The following is a 15,048-nucleotide window of genomic DNA, read 5'->3' on the forward strand; positions in this document are numbered from 1 at the left end:
ATTATTTCATGATGTATGCAATTGTTAAACCATTATGTAGTACACCTGAAACAAAATATTGTATATCAACTGTGTTTCAGTGAAGGGGAAAAGAAGACTCCATCATGGAGAGATACCGTGTAAAACCAATGTGTATGGCAAAGCCTGTAGCCAGGACTCGTACCTCACTTGATATCAGATTATACATCTTTGAGAAAAACTACACAAATGCATGGAGTGACAGAATATAAATGTAAAACTGTTTTCTAAATTACTGTGCTTTTGGGGGTCACAGCCCCTTCTCTGGATTTGTTGATAGGACTCAGGGCCTCTGTTGATGATTATAGGAAGGGCCTACTCTACCAGCTGATCATGAAAGAGAGCAGGACAGGATATTGCGAGAATGAGGTTTTCATGTGAGTAGAATGATGGGTTACTAGAGATGGCATACATGGGAGAAAAAATGGGGTGGCGGAGAACAATGGTCTCCCTGTCCTTTGAAAGGGAATGGCTGCTGTATATATAAAATAATAAAAATTAGTCTTATTTTTGGAAACTGAAGACTGAAGACACAGTATGATAGAGGACGGTAATCAAAAGAACCAGAGTAGAGTGTGCTTGTGAAGGCTGCAGATTTGGCCTCTGGAATTGCATTTTGACACCATTTTATTTAGAATGTATAAGTAACATGTCGGGACTTCCCTGGTGGTCCAGTGGTTAAGACACTGCAGGGGGCATGGGTTCAATCCCTGGTCGGGGAACTAAGATCCCACATTTCTTGGGGCGTGGCCAAAAAATAGGAAAACAACAACAAGTAAGTAAAATATTATCTTTTTTATAACCCTTAATTAATCATGTGCCTTCTGTTACCCACGCATATCCCACCGCATTGGGGCGCTTTATAATAATGATCACTAATTACACATCATCATGCTTTCTAAGTTGAATGACATCTGTAACAATTTCTATGTTAGAGTCAAACAGCAGTTTTTGAAATACATGTATATTCATAATTTGCATGTGAGCTATGAACTCCATAGTGCAACCCAGATTATTTCTGTAACTATAATGAAAATACCATAGCAGTACAATTTCAGACTCAAACCCCCTGAAACCTGCCTCCCCATTTGTAAATATGCACCACATGATCAGATTTCTACATACCTTTTTTGTGTGTGCCAAAACAAGACCCCTGGGTTGCACCTTTACATGAGATGAAGATACAGTAAGCATGTAAAAAATATTAGGAAATAAAATTTCAGAAATAGGGATAAAAATAATCTCTTTTTTGTGCTTGGAGTTGATGAAATAAAATTTGTATTTTAAGGCAAGACAAGATAAAATTAAGCATAAAATTCTCTGTGTGTGTTCGGGCCTCCTCCCTCCCGAATGTGCAGCATGCATCTGCATTACACATTACCCACAGCTCCTCAAACGTGGGAGTGCCTGCTCGACCCTGAAGATCAATTTATTTTTTTCTTCTGACACTAGTGATTTAACTTCTTAAAAGAATACCGTTTTTTCCCAACTCTGTGGGAGGTCATGGTGACTTGCTGCTTGCTCTGTATGTACTAACCTGGATATGTATCCTTGGTGAACTTTATGAAAAATTATCAGTATGTCATTTTGATGAACGATCCTTTGTCTTGAAATTGAATACAACTGTGCCTTTGACTTCTAACAGAACAGTTCTCAGAGCTTTTTGAGAGTCTGTTTCCCAAGTTAGAATCCTCAGTTTGGCTCAAATAAAATTCCCTTTTTTTCTCCTTGATTCTTAATTGAATTTTTGTTGACATTTTCTTGTTGTACTCAGTATGATACCAGAGACACCTATCAGAGGACACCTGGAGTCTACCCCAAACCGATGGGTCCTTTGAGACTCATCCACTTCTCGGTACTCCTCAGCTGCTTTGATGATTTCTCCTGATATTCAGACATCATTGCTTTAAATGACATCCTGAATTTTATTTGAGCTGTTTTTTTCTTGGGACTTGGAGTCCTAAGAGGGAGTATGGTACATTCCCTAGGCAGGGACCTGGGAGGGAACTTGGGAGTGAATTGGGTTGGCTGGTCTTTTTTAAAATTTGGCTTAAATTTAAAAGATTATATATAATCTGAACAAACCATTTGATAGTAGAATGAGAGACTGAGCCTGCTTAGCTCCAAACAAAAGGAACGCTTGCTCTTTCCAGCCGCAAGGCCTTCTCAGGTTATTGAGAACCTAGTGGACATATCTGAGGATCAATCCTTTAGATGTGCTGCGGTCCTACAAGGGACCCCACTACAACCATTCAGTAAATTCTCACCGAGGGGCACAGCAGTTTTTGCTGGAGGGAGAAACCGAGACCTGTAAGAGGCTCCAACCGACCCAAGAGTAACTCCTTAGGGAGCTAGACTCAGGAGCAGCACAAATGCCATCCATCACAGCGCCCTCAGAAGGTTGTTCAGATTATATCTGAATTAGGCTCCCAAATTAATAAAGAGAAACTGCACTTCAAAGGCTGACCAGCTCCCTAATAAACAGCCACTCCCTGGAACTCTGGCCAGCTTCGTGTGCAGTTGGAACAAAGCCAATACTTGCAAGCATTTAACTTTTAAATGGCCAGGATGGCACTCTATTGACATTCCAAAACTGTAGAGAAAGCTGGTTTAATCTTTTCGATTCTGACCTTGAGAGAACAAAAGTATTCCCAGGAGAAATCTTAAAATTTACAGTTCTTACCATATCCTTGAAATGTAGCCCATGGTGCCTGACCTACAGCCTTGGGTCAATTAGTAGAATTTAAAGCTGGAAAAAAACAAAGGGCGGGGGAGGGGAAGGACGTTTAAACTCAAGCAGGAAAACTGAGATCTCTGTGTAGGGGACTTTCCTGGCAGTCCAATGGTTAAGACCCTGTACTTCCACTGCAGTGGGCCCAGGTTCAATCCTTGGTCGGGGAACTAAGATCCCACATGCTGTGCAGCGTGGCCAAAACAAACACAACAAAAAAAAGATCTCTGTCTGTGTCTATCTGGACGAATGTATGTCTATCTATACATAATAAATGTGATATGTCCCTAACTCCAGATGGTGTTATTAAAATTAACTTCTAAAGGAGCTCTATTGAATTGACTTACAAGTAAGTGCTTACAAATCAAATATTTGTAAATATAACAAACTAGCCCAAAATTTCTTTTTCATTTATTTATTTTATTTATTTATTTTTGGCTGCATTGGGTCTTCATTGCTGCATGCGGGCTTTCTTTAGTTGCGGCGAGCTGGGGCCACTCTTTGTTGCAGTGTGCGGGCTTCTCACTGCGGTGGCTTCTTTTGTTGTGGAGCACGGGCTCTAGGCGTGCGGGCTTCAGTAGTTGTGGCATGTGGCCTTAGTAGGTGTGGCTCTCGGGCTCTAGAATGCAGGCTTAGTAGTTGTGGTGAACAGGCTTAGTTGTTCCGTGGCATGTGGGATCTTCCCGGACCAGGGCTCGAACCTGTGTCCCCTGCATTGGCAGGCGGATTCTTAACCACTGCACCACCAGGGAAGCCCCCTAATTTAGCTCAAATTTTTAAAGGATCACATGATCTAGGATTAATCTTTACTGAATAAAAACAAGTTTAAATTGATGGCTTCATTAACATAGACATGCCTTTAGAGTCATCAACGTTAAGTATACTTTCATTGTACCTAGGTTTACTGAAATAAAAGTAGTATCTCTCTTTGAGATGTTCGTGTTATCTCTGTCACAAAGTTTGTCCACAAGAAAATTAACAGTGTGAATAAAATATAGCATGACAAGTTATCACAAATGTTCAGAACATTAGATTGTAAAGTACGGGAGTAAAGAATTCAATGCCACAAATATAATCACAGGTTTACTTGACCACAACCTACTGATCTGTGAACTGATGCATTGCAGTGACTTTCTTTGCAGTGATAAAATGCGTGCACTCATTCTATCAACGAGGAACGATTCTAATCACTGGTGATACAGCAGGAAATCAATGCCTATCTTCAAGTAGCTTATATTCTATAAGGGTAAGTCAGCAATAATAAAATATGATGGTGATGAATACAACGAAGGTGTACATGTACAATGATAGAGTGACAGGCCGTCCTAACTTAAACAATGCGGTCAGAGACTGCCCATATGATAAGGTGATATTTGAGCAGAGTCATTAATTAATTGAAGAGTGTCATGCAAATACAAATGGGGAAGGGCAATTAGGTGGAGAAAATAGAAGGAGAAAATCCCCAGGATGGGAACATTTACAATGATTGAGGAATAGCCACAATTGATGTGTGGCTTGGTGGGGTGTGATATTAAGTTTCCATAGGAGACATTTAAAATTCGGGACTTATAGTTAGAATTTTTTTTTTTTTTTCAGGACTTAGAAGCAACCCTATATAAACTGGCTGTGTATTCTTTTGTATGAACCAAAAAAGGGGTGTTGTTGGAAATCCCAATCTATAGCCAGTTGGTCAGAAGCACAAGTGGGTGACAACCTGGACTCGCAACTGACATCTGAAGTGTATTGGGGGGAGGGGGGCAGACTTGTGGGATCTGTGGGATTTGATCCTGTCTCCAGGAAGTGTCGGAATTGAGTTGAATTGTAGGACACCCAGCTGGTGTCACATACGATTGCTTGTGGAGAAAACGCCCACATATTTGTTGACTCGAAGTGTCAGAAGTGGAGTGTTCTCTGTGAATGTGGCAGTAGCGTAAGGGTAAAGGAGACATAGAGGAAAGAAACACACAGGTAGGAGGAACTGGATTTTTCCCTCCACAGGAAGAAGAAACAGAGTTTTTCCTTTATTAGAAACTCCACCTTACAAGAGAATTTCACACAGTCTTTCAAAGTGCACATAGTACTTTATCAAGACAAACCATTCTGGGCCATCAAACAAGTCTTGATAAATTTTAAAAGAATTCAAGTTATACAAAATATCTCTATAACCACAATGTCATTAAAACAGAAATCAATAACAGAAAAATCCATGGAACATCAAATATTTGGAATATAATGATCTACTTGTGACTAATCCTGGGACAAAGAAGAAATTGGAAAAAAAAAACATTGGAATGTATTCTGAATTGAAGGAAAATGAAAACAGAACATATCACCATTTATAATTTGCCACCAGAGCAGGAGAAGTTCAAAACAGGACCCATAGAGAAGGGATAGCAATTTAACAAAACACTAAGAGCCTAAAGGCTCTTTCATTTTCTTGTTTGCTTGGGGTTTTCGGTCATCAGTGTGAACTTCCTGTTTGTAGTAGGATTTAAGTCGTTAACTGAGCTCATCCAGGTCTGAGCCTTGCTTCCTCAGATGAAGGCAGCACCGTGTAAGAGAGCAAGTTTCTTTTTTTTTTTTTTTTTTTTTAATTTTATTTTTTATTTTATTTTATTTTTGGCTGTGTTGGGTCTTCATTGCTGTGCGCGGGCTTTCTCTAGTTGCGGTGAGCGGGGGCTACTCTTCATTGTGGTGCGCAGGCTTCTCATTGCGGTGGCTTCTCTTATTGTGGAGCACGGGCTCTAGGGTGCGCGGGCTTCAGTAGTTGTGGCACGCGGGCTCAGTAGTTGTGGCTCGCGGGCTCTAGAGCGCAGGCTCAGTAGTTGTGGCGCACGGGCTTAGTTGCTCCGCGGCATGTGGGATCTTCCTGGACCAGGGCTCGAACCCGTGTCCCCTGCATTGGCAGGCGGATTCGTAACCACTGCGCCACCAGGGAAGGCCGAGAGCAAGTTTCTTGACGTTATTTACAAATATTTGATCACGATAAACCAGTTGGAAATGTTACAACTGGGAACACACAGTCCATTGAGGGTAGTTAGACAATGAAAAGTAATATATTTGTAGGTGAATTAAAAGTAAATGGATATTCTAATGGAAAGAGTGAATATATGTAATAGAAGGAATGAGGGTAATAATTTAGGAAGGGAATTCTTGAAATCAAGATTTTAAAGGTGGGACAATTAGTACTGGAGATAATGAGCTCCTACCTGTAACCTTGAATTTGAGAGTTTCAGGTGGGTGAGGAAAAAAGAAAAGGTCATTGAAAGTGTACCAGTCAGTTTTCTGGAGGTTTTGCTATGGTAATAAATACCCCTGGATTCTCCTTGGCTTACAACAAGAAAACATTTATTTCTTCCTCATATCGTATCATTATTCACCTCTTGCTTGTTTCTCTGATTTGATTCTGGGGTTCAGGGTAAAATTCCAGTGTATCTGGGATGTACCATTCTTGCAGCAGAGAGAAGAGAGGGTTCAAAAAAGCAAACAAAGGCTTTGAAATGTTCCATTTAAAGTTAAAACATGCCACTCTACTCACACCAAATGGGCCAAGGAACTCACAAAGCCAAGCTTGCATAAAATGGGCAAGGAAATGCAGTCCTCTCAACGGGAAGAAAGAGTTGCCTAAGTCAAGAGACCAAGCTTGATATCAGAGGAACAGATGTGTATAATCTCACAGCAAGGTGATAATTAATTGGAAATAATATTTCAATATATGATAATGCTGCTTCTATCAGAAATAATTTGTCCATCCTTTGTTCACACACAAAATACATTTACCTCTGTCCCAAAAGAAAGGTTAAAAAAGTTCTACTCAAACATGAGAATCTCATAATCATCTCATGAGATTCCTCTGAACTCAGAGCCCCACGTGGAGTTCTCTTCACTCATAACGCATTGTGGTGGAACAGAGAAATATAACCTTAATAAACCCTCCCACTTAAAAAAGAAAGAGAAAGGAGGTACCCAGTAATCTTGGGTCCACAATAAATTTGCAGTCTTGCTGGCCAGATGCAGTCAGTTCTGGGGGCCAGGAATGAACAACGATCTTGTCTTGGCTCCAAGTTTTCTACTGAGAATCGATATAGGGTGGTTTGTGTTTCACTGTTCTTTTTTCCTTTTTTTTTTTTTTCAGTAAGTAAGGCTTTTATTCATATATACAACTTAGCTATGTGTATACAGCTAACCATGTCAAAAAAAACCCACCCCCACCAAAAAAAAAAGCCCACAACCCACCTTTTAAAAGTATTTCACTAAGGAAAACAGATTTAGCTTTGGCTGTTTATGTACATATTCATTTTATATCCCCACTTGTTAGCCTGTGCCTGGCACACAGTGGATGCTCTGTGAATTTAGGAATGAATTTGTTTTTCCTTAAAGGTCCCTGTCTCTCTGAGGCCTTTGTGTCTTTTTTTTTTTTTTTTTAATAAATTTATTTATTTATTTATTTATTTTTGACTGTGTTGGGTCTTCGTTTCTGTGCGAGGGCTTTCTCTAGTTGCGGCGAGCGGGGGCCACTCTTCATCGCGGTGCGTGGGCCTCTCACTATCGCGGCCTCTCTTGTTGCGGAGCACAGGCTCCAGACGCGCAGGCTCAGTAGTTGTGGCTCACGGGCCCAGTTGCTCCGCGGCATGTGGGATCTTCCCAGACCAGGGCTCGAACCCGTGTCCCCTGCATTGGCAGGCGGATTCTCAACCACTGCGCCACCAGGGAAGCCCACCTTTGTGTCTTGCGCTTATTCTCTCTCTCCAGTCTTTTCAACTACGTATTTATTTATTTATTTTTTTATTGGAGTAAGATTGCTTTACAATGTTGTGTTAGTTTCTGCTGTACAATGAAGTGAATCAGCTGTATGTATACCTATATCCCCTCCCTCTTGGCCACCCCATCCCACCCATCTAGGTCATCACAGAGCACTGAGCTGAGCTCCCTGTGCTATACAGCAGGTTCCCACTAGCTATCTGTTTTACACATGGTAATGTATTTACATCAAACCTAATCTCTCAATTCGTCCCACCCTCCCCTTCCCACCCTGTGTCCACATGTCCATTCTCTACGTCTACCTCTCTATTTCTGCCCTACAAATAGGTTCATCTGTACCATTTTTCTACATTCCACCTATATGCATTAATATACGATATTTGTTTTTCTCTTTCTGGCTTACTTCATTCTGTATGACAGACTCTAGGTCCATCCACATCTCTACAAATGACCCAATTTCCTTCCTTTTTTTGGCTGAGTAATATTCTATTGTATATATGTACCACATCTTCTTTACCCATTCATCTATCGTTGGACATTTAGGTTGTTTCCATGTCCTGGCTATTTAAATAGTGCTGCAATGAACAATGGGGTACACGTGTCCTTTTGAATTATGGTTTTCTCAGGGTATATGCCCAGGAGTGGGATTGCTGGGTCATATGGTAGTTCTGTTTTTAGTTTTTTAAGGAAACTCCATACTGTTCTCCATAGTGGCTGTATCAGTTTACATCCCCACCAACAGTGCAGGAGGGTTCCCTTTTCTACACACCCTCTCCAGCATCTATTGTTTGTAGATCATTCTTGACTTCACCTAGTTACACCTAATAGAGTATTAGAAACCATGCCTTCTTTCCCATAAATATTTACAGTCCCAAAGACTATTGTAAGTCTATGAAGTCACAGGGGTTTTTAAAAAAATTTTTTTTTAATTTATTTATTTCATTTATTTTTGGCTGTGCTGGGTCTTCGTTGCTGGGCGTGGGCTTTCTCTAGTTGCGGCAAGCAGGGGCTACTCTTCATTACAGTGGCCTCTCTTGTTGCGGAGCACGGGCTCTAGGCATGTGGGCTTCGTGGCTCCGTGGCATGTGGGATCTTCCTGGACCAGGTCTCAAACCCGTGTCCCCTGCATTGGCAGGTGCATTCTCAACCACTGCACCACCCAGGAAGCCCTGAAAGACATTTCTTAATTTTTTCTTTCTTTTTTTTTTTTTTTTTTTTACTATGGATGAGGGATTGTCCGTTTTATCTTTTGATTTTGTAAACTACACACCACTGGATATTTCAGGGGGCTGACACTCTTCCATACATAAAGCTGTTCTGTGACCCTCACCTCAGAAGCTTCCTCCTCAGCTCCTCTGCAGTTGATGAGCACGCCCCACAGTACACTCACTGCCCCGTGTTGCGGACTTGGGAGTCCACCCTCTGTCTTCCAAACAGGCTAACTGGGACCATCACTTGATGCAGAACATTCTACCTTCTAGAAACCCCAAAATTCTGTCTTGTCTTTTTTTTTCCTTTCTTTTTTTTTTTCCTGATTCACATTAATCATTTCTGACTTGAATTATAGGTAAAACCTTCTGACTTGCTTCCAGTGCACAGTTTGCCCTCCAACCACATCTGCCCATTTTACCTGCAAGTTGTTTCATTTTTGTTTTTTGGGGGGTTTGTTTTTGTTTTCATTTTTGTTTTCTTTTTTTGGCCACACAGCGCGGTATGTGGGATCTTAGTTCCTGAACCAGAGATGGAACCTGCACCCCCTGCAGTGGCAGCGCGGAGTCTGAACCACTGGACCGCCAGGGAAGTCCCAACCTGCAAGTGTTGTAAATATGCTCCCCTCCACCCTAAACGATCATATATTTTGGCTGACTACCTTTCCTCTCAGGATTTGAGATAAACACACAACACCTGGTCTCCAGTGTCCTTCAGAGTCTGAAGTACTGTGTTATCTCCAGCTCCATCCGGGACCACTTGTTAGAGAGCCAGGATTTTTCCTGCTCATGTTCAAGATCATCACACAGGCTTCCCCATTCAGCAAATTCTTCTCACACTTCTCTGCCCAGTTAACACTCAGGAGATTTTAATTGATCAGGTTTAAAGTTACATGCTCATATAAGTTTCCATTATCTCCAAGGTATTAGAGACCCCAATTTTAAATGAATTCTTAGGCTGTAGACTTCTCCTCTGCAACATTTAATAAAATGGAAATTATAAAAGCATTGCACATAATATTTAGTTGAGGGCCTGCTGTGTCTGCTATGTTACGATTTCTCTAAAGTCAGAGACACGGTCTGTTCTTCACACCCTCTCTGTTATGTGATTGCTCATTCTAGTGCTTAAATCTCTGTAAAGAATGAATGAATAAATGACAACTCTGTTTAAATAAATATAAAACACACAGCTATCTTATCATTTTTAAGGAGTCATGTAACCTTCTGCAGTGCGCAGAGAAGACACTGCAGACAGTGGGGTCACGGCTCAAGAGAACAAAGGGCTGATTGCTGGGAAACGTGAAGTGATTGGGGGAGAGGGTGATCAGCCACCAACAGGGATTATCAGAAAGACACGAACAAGAGGAAGAGAAGGAAAAGAGGCTGTGAAGAGATACAAAGGTCCTTACCAAGATGAGGATGCTTCGGGTGGCCGTCATCTCAGGGGAAGTTTGGCCGACACGTTGTTCCTATGAATTGTGCGGGACCCACTGCTTGTGTCTTCAGAGGCTGAAAAGCATGCAGACGCTGCCCAGATCATGAATCCCAAACATGCAACATGAGGGAAGTTAAAATGCTTCAAGTCGTGATTGTGTGACCTTGTTATTCCGATTACCAATTATAGTTCTTTGTGATATTTTGCTGTTCGTGTATCAGACACATAAAGAGGAAAAGTGATATTTACCAGCATGTTCAGGATCAAGTGTGGGCTGTTAGAGAGGCACATGGGAGCTTCTATCTTAAGCTCTGTCATCTTGGAGCTCCCGGGGCCAGTCGTGATGTTGCAGAAGATGCTCAAGGAGCAGGTGCTGCCAATGGATACACCACTGGCCACTCGGTGAAGGTACGAAAGAAGTTTAAATCAAAAATCACTGAGGAGGGGCTTCCCTGGTGGCGCAGTGGTTAAGAATCCTCCTGCCAATGCAGGGGACACGGGTTCGAGCCCTGGTCCGGGAAGATCCCACATGCCGCAGAGCAACTAAGCCCGTGCGCCACAACTACTGAGCCTGTGCTCTAGAGCCCATGAGCCACAACTACTGAGCCCGCGTGCTGCAACTAATGAAGCCCACATGCCTAGAGCCCGTGCTCCGCAACAAGAGAAGCCACCACAGTGAGAAGCCCGCACACCGCAATGAAGAGTAGCCCCTGCTCTCTGCAACTAGAGAAAGCCTGTACGCAGCAACGAAGACCCAACGCAGCCAAAAATAATAAATAAATAAATAAATAAATAAATAAATAAATAAATAAATAAATAAAAATTAAAAAAAAAAATCACTGAGGAGACACAGAAAACAAACTTATGGTTACCAAAGGGGAAAGGCGCAGGGGATAAATTAGGAGTTTGGGATTAACATACACACACTACTATATATAAAATAGATAACCAACAAGGACCTACTGTATAGCACAGGGAACTCTACTAAATATTCTGTAGTAACCTATAAGGGAAAAGAATCTGAAAAAACCCCCAGATATATAGTATGTATAACTGAATCACTTTGTTGTACACCCGAAACTAACACAGCATTGTAAATCAACTATACTTTAATTTTTTAAAAAAAGAATAATCACTGAGGAAATTTTTCAACCCCAAACCTGTCCTTGTCTGAGACACTCCTTTGGAGGCAGTGAGCAAGGAGCTGGCTGCAGTCAGGTGACTGAGAATCAAGCCTTGTGAAGGAATTTAACGGTGTTTTATTTATTTTTTTACCATACAGATTTCTCTTTCCTTTGACCTTGATCTTGCTACAGGCTGTGAAGAATAAAACCAGTTATTGTCATTTTTTTAAAATAAATTTATTTATTTATTTATGGCTGCGTTGGGTCTTTGTTGCTGTGCGCGGGCTTTCTCTAGTTGCAGCGAGCAAGGGCTACTCTTTGTTGCGGTGCACGGGCTTCTCATTGTGGTGGCTTCTCTTGTTGCAGAGCACAGGCTCTAGCTGCACGGGCTTCAGTATTTGTGGCACAAGGGCTCAGTAGTTGTGGCTTCCGGGCTCCAGAGCGCAGGCTCAGTAGTTGTGGCACATGGGCTTAGTTGCTCCGTGGCATGTGGGATCTTCCTGGACCAGGGCTCGAGCCCGTGTCCCCTGCACTGGCAGGCAGATTCTTAACCACTGCGCCACCAGGGAAGTCCCAACTTATTGTCATTTTGGTAGGAATCTCCATTTCCCAAATATTAAGTATTAATGATAGCTCCGCTGTAGTTTTGCTGCTTATTAACTTTTCTTCTGCATTTTGGCATAAATTTTAGCTGCACTGATCTGTCAGTCTACTCATGAATAACATATCCCCTAGAGATAGCCTCCCTCATTTTGATTCATTTCTAGAGTTTTTGTGGCTCTTATTTGCTCTTCATTCTGTAAGATTTTTGCAATAACGTTGCTAGCTCCAAAACTAACTGAAGTTGTCTATACAGGGAGACAGTAATTTTATTAATTAGCTTAAGGAGAATTGATCTTTTTGTAATATTGAGTTTTTCCAACCAAGAACAAGATGTCAATTTTCATTTGTTTATACCTACTTTCATATATTTCAGGAATGTTTTATAGTTTTACTCACATAGAGTATTTCTTTTTTTTTTTTTTTTAATTTATTTATTTATTTATTTTTGGGTGTGTTGGGTCTTCGTTTCTGTGCGAGGGCTTTCTCCAGTTGCGGCGAGCGGGGGCCACTCTTCATCGCGGTGCGCGGGCCTCTCACTGCCGCGGCCTCTCCTGTTGCGGAGCACAGGCTCCAGACGCGCAGGCTCAGTAGTTGTGGCTCACGGGCTTAGTTGCTCCGCGGCATGTGGGATCTTCCCAGACCAGGGTTCGAACCTGTGTCCCCTGCATTGGTAGGCAGATTCTCAACCACTGCGCCACCAGGGAAGCCCACATAGAGTATTTCTAACAGACTCACAGACGTAGAGGACAGACTTGTGGTTGTCAAGGGGGAGGGGATTAGGGGAGGGATGGAGTGAGAGTTTGGGATTAGCAGATGCGAACTATTATATATAGAATGGATAAACAACAAGGTCCTACTGTATAACTCAGGGAAATATATTCAGTACCCTGTGATAAACCATAATAGAAATGAGTTATTTCATGTTTACTTTCTTTAGGGTTCATATTAAAAAGACTATACCTCTCTACTAAATGCCTTACATATATTGCAAAATTGATTATTCTTTAGGTGAAAATAAATCCCAAAGTCTTCTCAAGACTATATATTTACAGGGTTTGTCATCCACACCTGACAGAACGTGCAGAAATGGAAAACACAGAAAAGAGCTAACATATATCACAATTTTTAAATTAAAGTAAACTTTCTAATAGTCTCAAAATGAACATACAGATACTATGAAATTATATTTAGATATTATTGACTTAAGCATATTAGGATGTAAACAAGTTTTTCTGAAAGATATTTGAAGGTAATCCATCGCAACATTTATAACTGTTATAAAGACAAATGTAGTTCCCATCAAAAATGAAAAAGAAATTTCTTTTGTGCCTTCCCTTTTTATTGTATCTATATGAGATGATGGAAGCTGATTAAACTTATTGCAATAATCATGTCACAATATATGTAAGTCAAACCATTATGCTATACACCTTAAACTTATACAGTGAAGTGTATCAATTATATCTCAATAAAACTCGGGGAAAGAGTTGGTTTTATTTATTTGTTTGTTTGTTTGTTTGTTTTGGGCGCTCCACACGGCATGCGGGATCTCAGTTCCCCGACCAGGGATCAAACCCACGCCCCGGCAGTGGAAGCGCAGAGTCTTAACCACTGGACCGCCAGGGAATTCCCCAAGAGTTGGTTTTTAAAAAGGCAAATAATTAAAACACTTTAGCAAAAAGAAAACAATGCAATTTATAATTTAATTGTAACAAAATATACTTATTTTAAAAGCGATGGTTACCAACCTAAATTATCACATGCCTCAGGCCTCCAGTCTCAGACCCCGTCTTGTCGACGAAAATAATCAGTAAACAGTCAATAATAAGAATAGAAATGACGTTTATTTGAGCCAAGCTGAGGACTAGCCCAGAAACCTGCTTCCCAGATTCCTCTGAGAAACTGCTTCAGGGAAGCAGGGTTTTCAGCCACACTTTTATATCTTGTCAGGACAAAGAACATTAAACAAGTCAGGGTTACATTTCTACAGGTTTCAAAAAAAAAAAAAGAACAGATCAGCACGTACTCCAGCAAGTCAGCAAACATAGCCTTGGCACCTGGGAAAGGAGTCTTATCATCAAAGGAGAACCAGCATCTGCATCCCAAGAAGAGAGGCATTTAATCTTTATTTTTAGTATGAACATTCTTTAGTTCTGGTCAATGTGCCCTTTCCTTTAATAATTAAAGCAGATGTACAATGTATGTTTGCTAGGCCGCAAACAGGCTGTTTTAGTTAACATCAAATTCGAGTTAACATCAAGTTCAAGTTAACTCATGTATAAGCCAGAATGACTTCCCTACATCTCAATATGTGAAAACGGCTTTTATCAGTCTTGTCCCTGTGAACCTCTGGAACTGAGCTCCGTGTTCAGTTGGCCTCCTGCGAGAACAGGGAATAGAAAAGGAAATGCTGTTAAGTAGGGTGTCAGTATGAAGTGGCAGAATCTGAAGAGGCAGAGTTTTGGTTTTTTTTGGGTTTTTTTTCTGAAAAAAAGTATTTTTATTTTTTTATTTTTTTTAATTTTTATTTTATATTGGAGTATAGTTGATTAACAATGTTGTGTTAGTTTCAGGTGTACAGCAAAGTGATTCAGTTATACATAGACATGTATCTATTCTTTTTAAAATTATTTTCCCATTAAGTTAATACAGAATATTGAGCAGAGTTTCCTGTGCTATAACAGTAGGTCCTTGTTGGTTATCTATTTTATATATAGCAGTGTGTACATGTCAACCCCAAACTCCCCCTACCTTTCCCCCCCACCCCCCCGTAACCATAAGTTCCTTCTCTAAGTCTGTGAGTCTGCTTCTGTTTTGTAAATAAGTTCATTTGTATCATTTTTTTTAAGGTTCCACATATAAGCGATATCATATGAAATTTGTCTTTCTGTTTCTGACTTACTTCACTTAGTATGATGATCTTTAGGTCCATCCATGTTACTGCAACTGGCATTATTCAGAGGCAGAGTTTTGTATGTCACATTCTAGTCAGCATTGCTACACAGACAACTCCAGCTCTGGTTTACTTAAACTGCTTAAATGAAATCCAATTGCAGGAAGTGTTCCTGGATCCAACCAGCGATCCCTCACCACTGAATTGCTTCAGCCTCACTAGCAGGACTGGGGCGCAAGTCACTGGCACAAATAGCTTTTGACTTAAACCGTTTT

The sequence above is a fragment of the Balaenoptera ricei genome, chromosome 19, assembly GCF_028023285.1.
Source record: "Balaenoptera ricei isolate mBalRic1 chromosome 19, mBalRic1.hap2, whole genome shotgun sequence".
In the NCBI taxonomy this organism is placed as follows: Eukaryota; Metazoa; Chordata; class Mammalia; order Artiodactyla; family Balaenopteridae; genus Balaenoptera; species Balaenoptera ricei.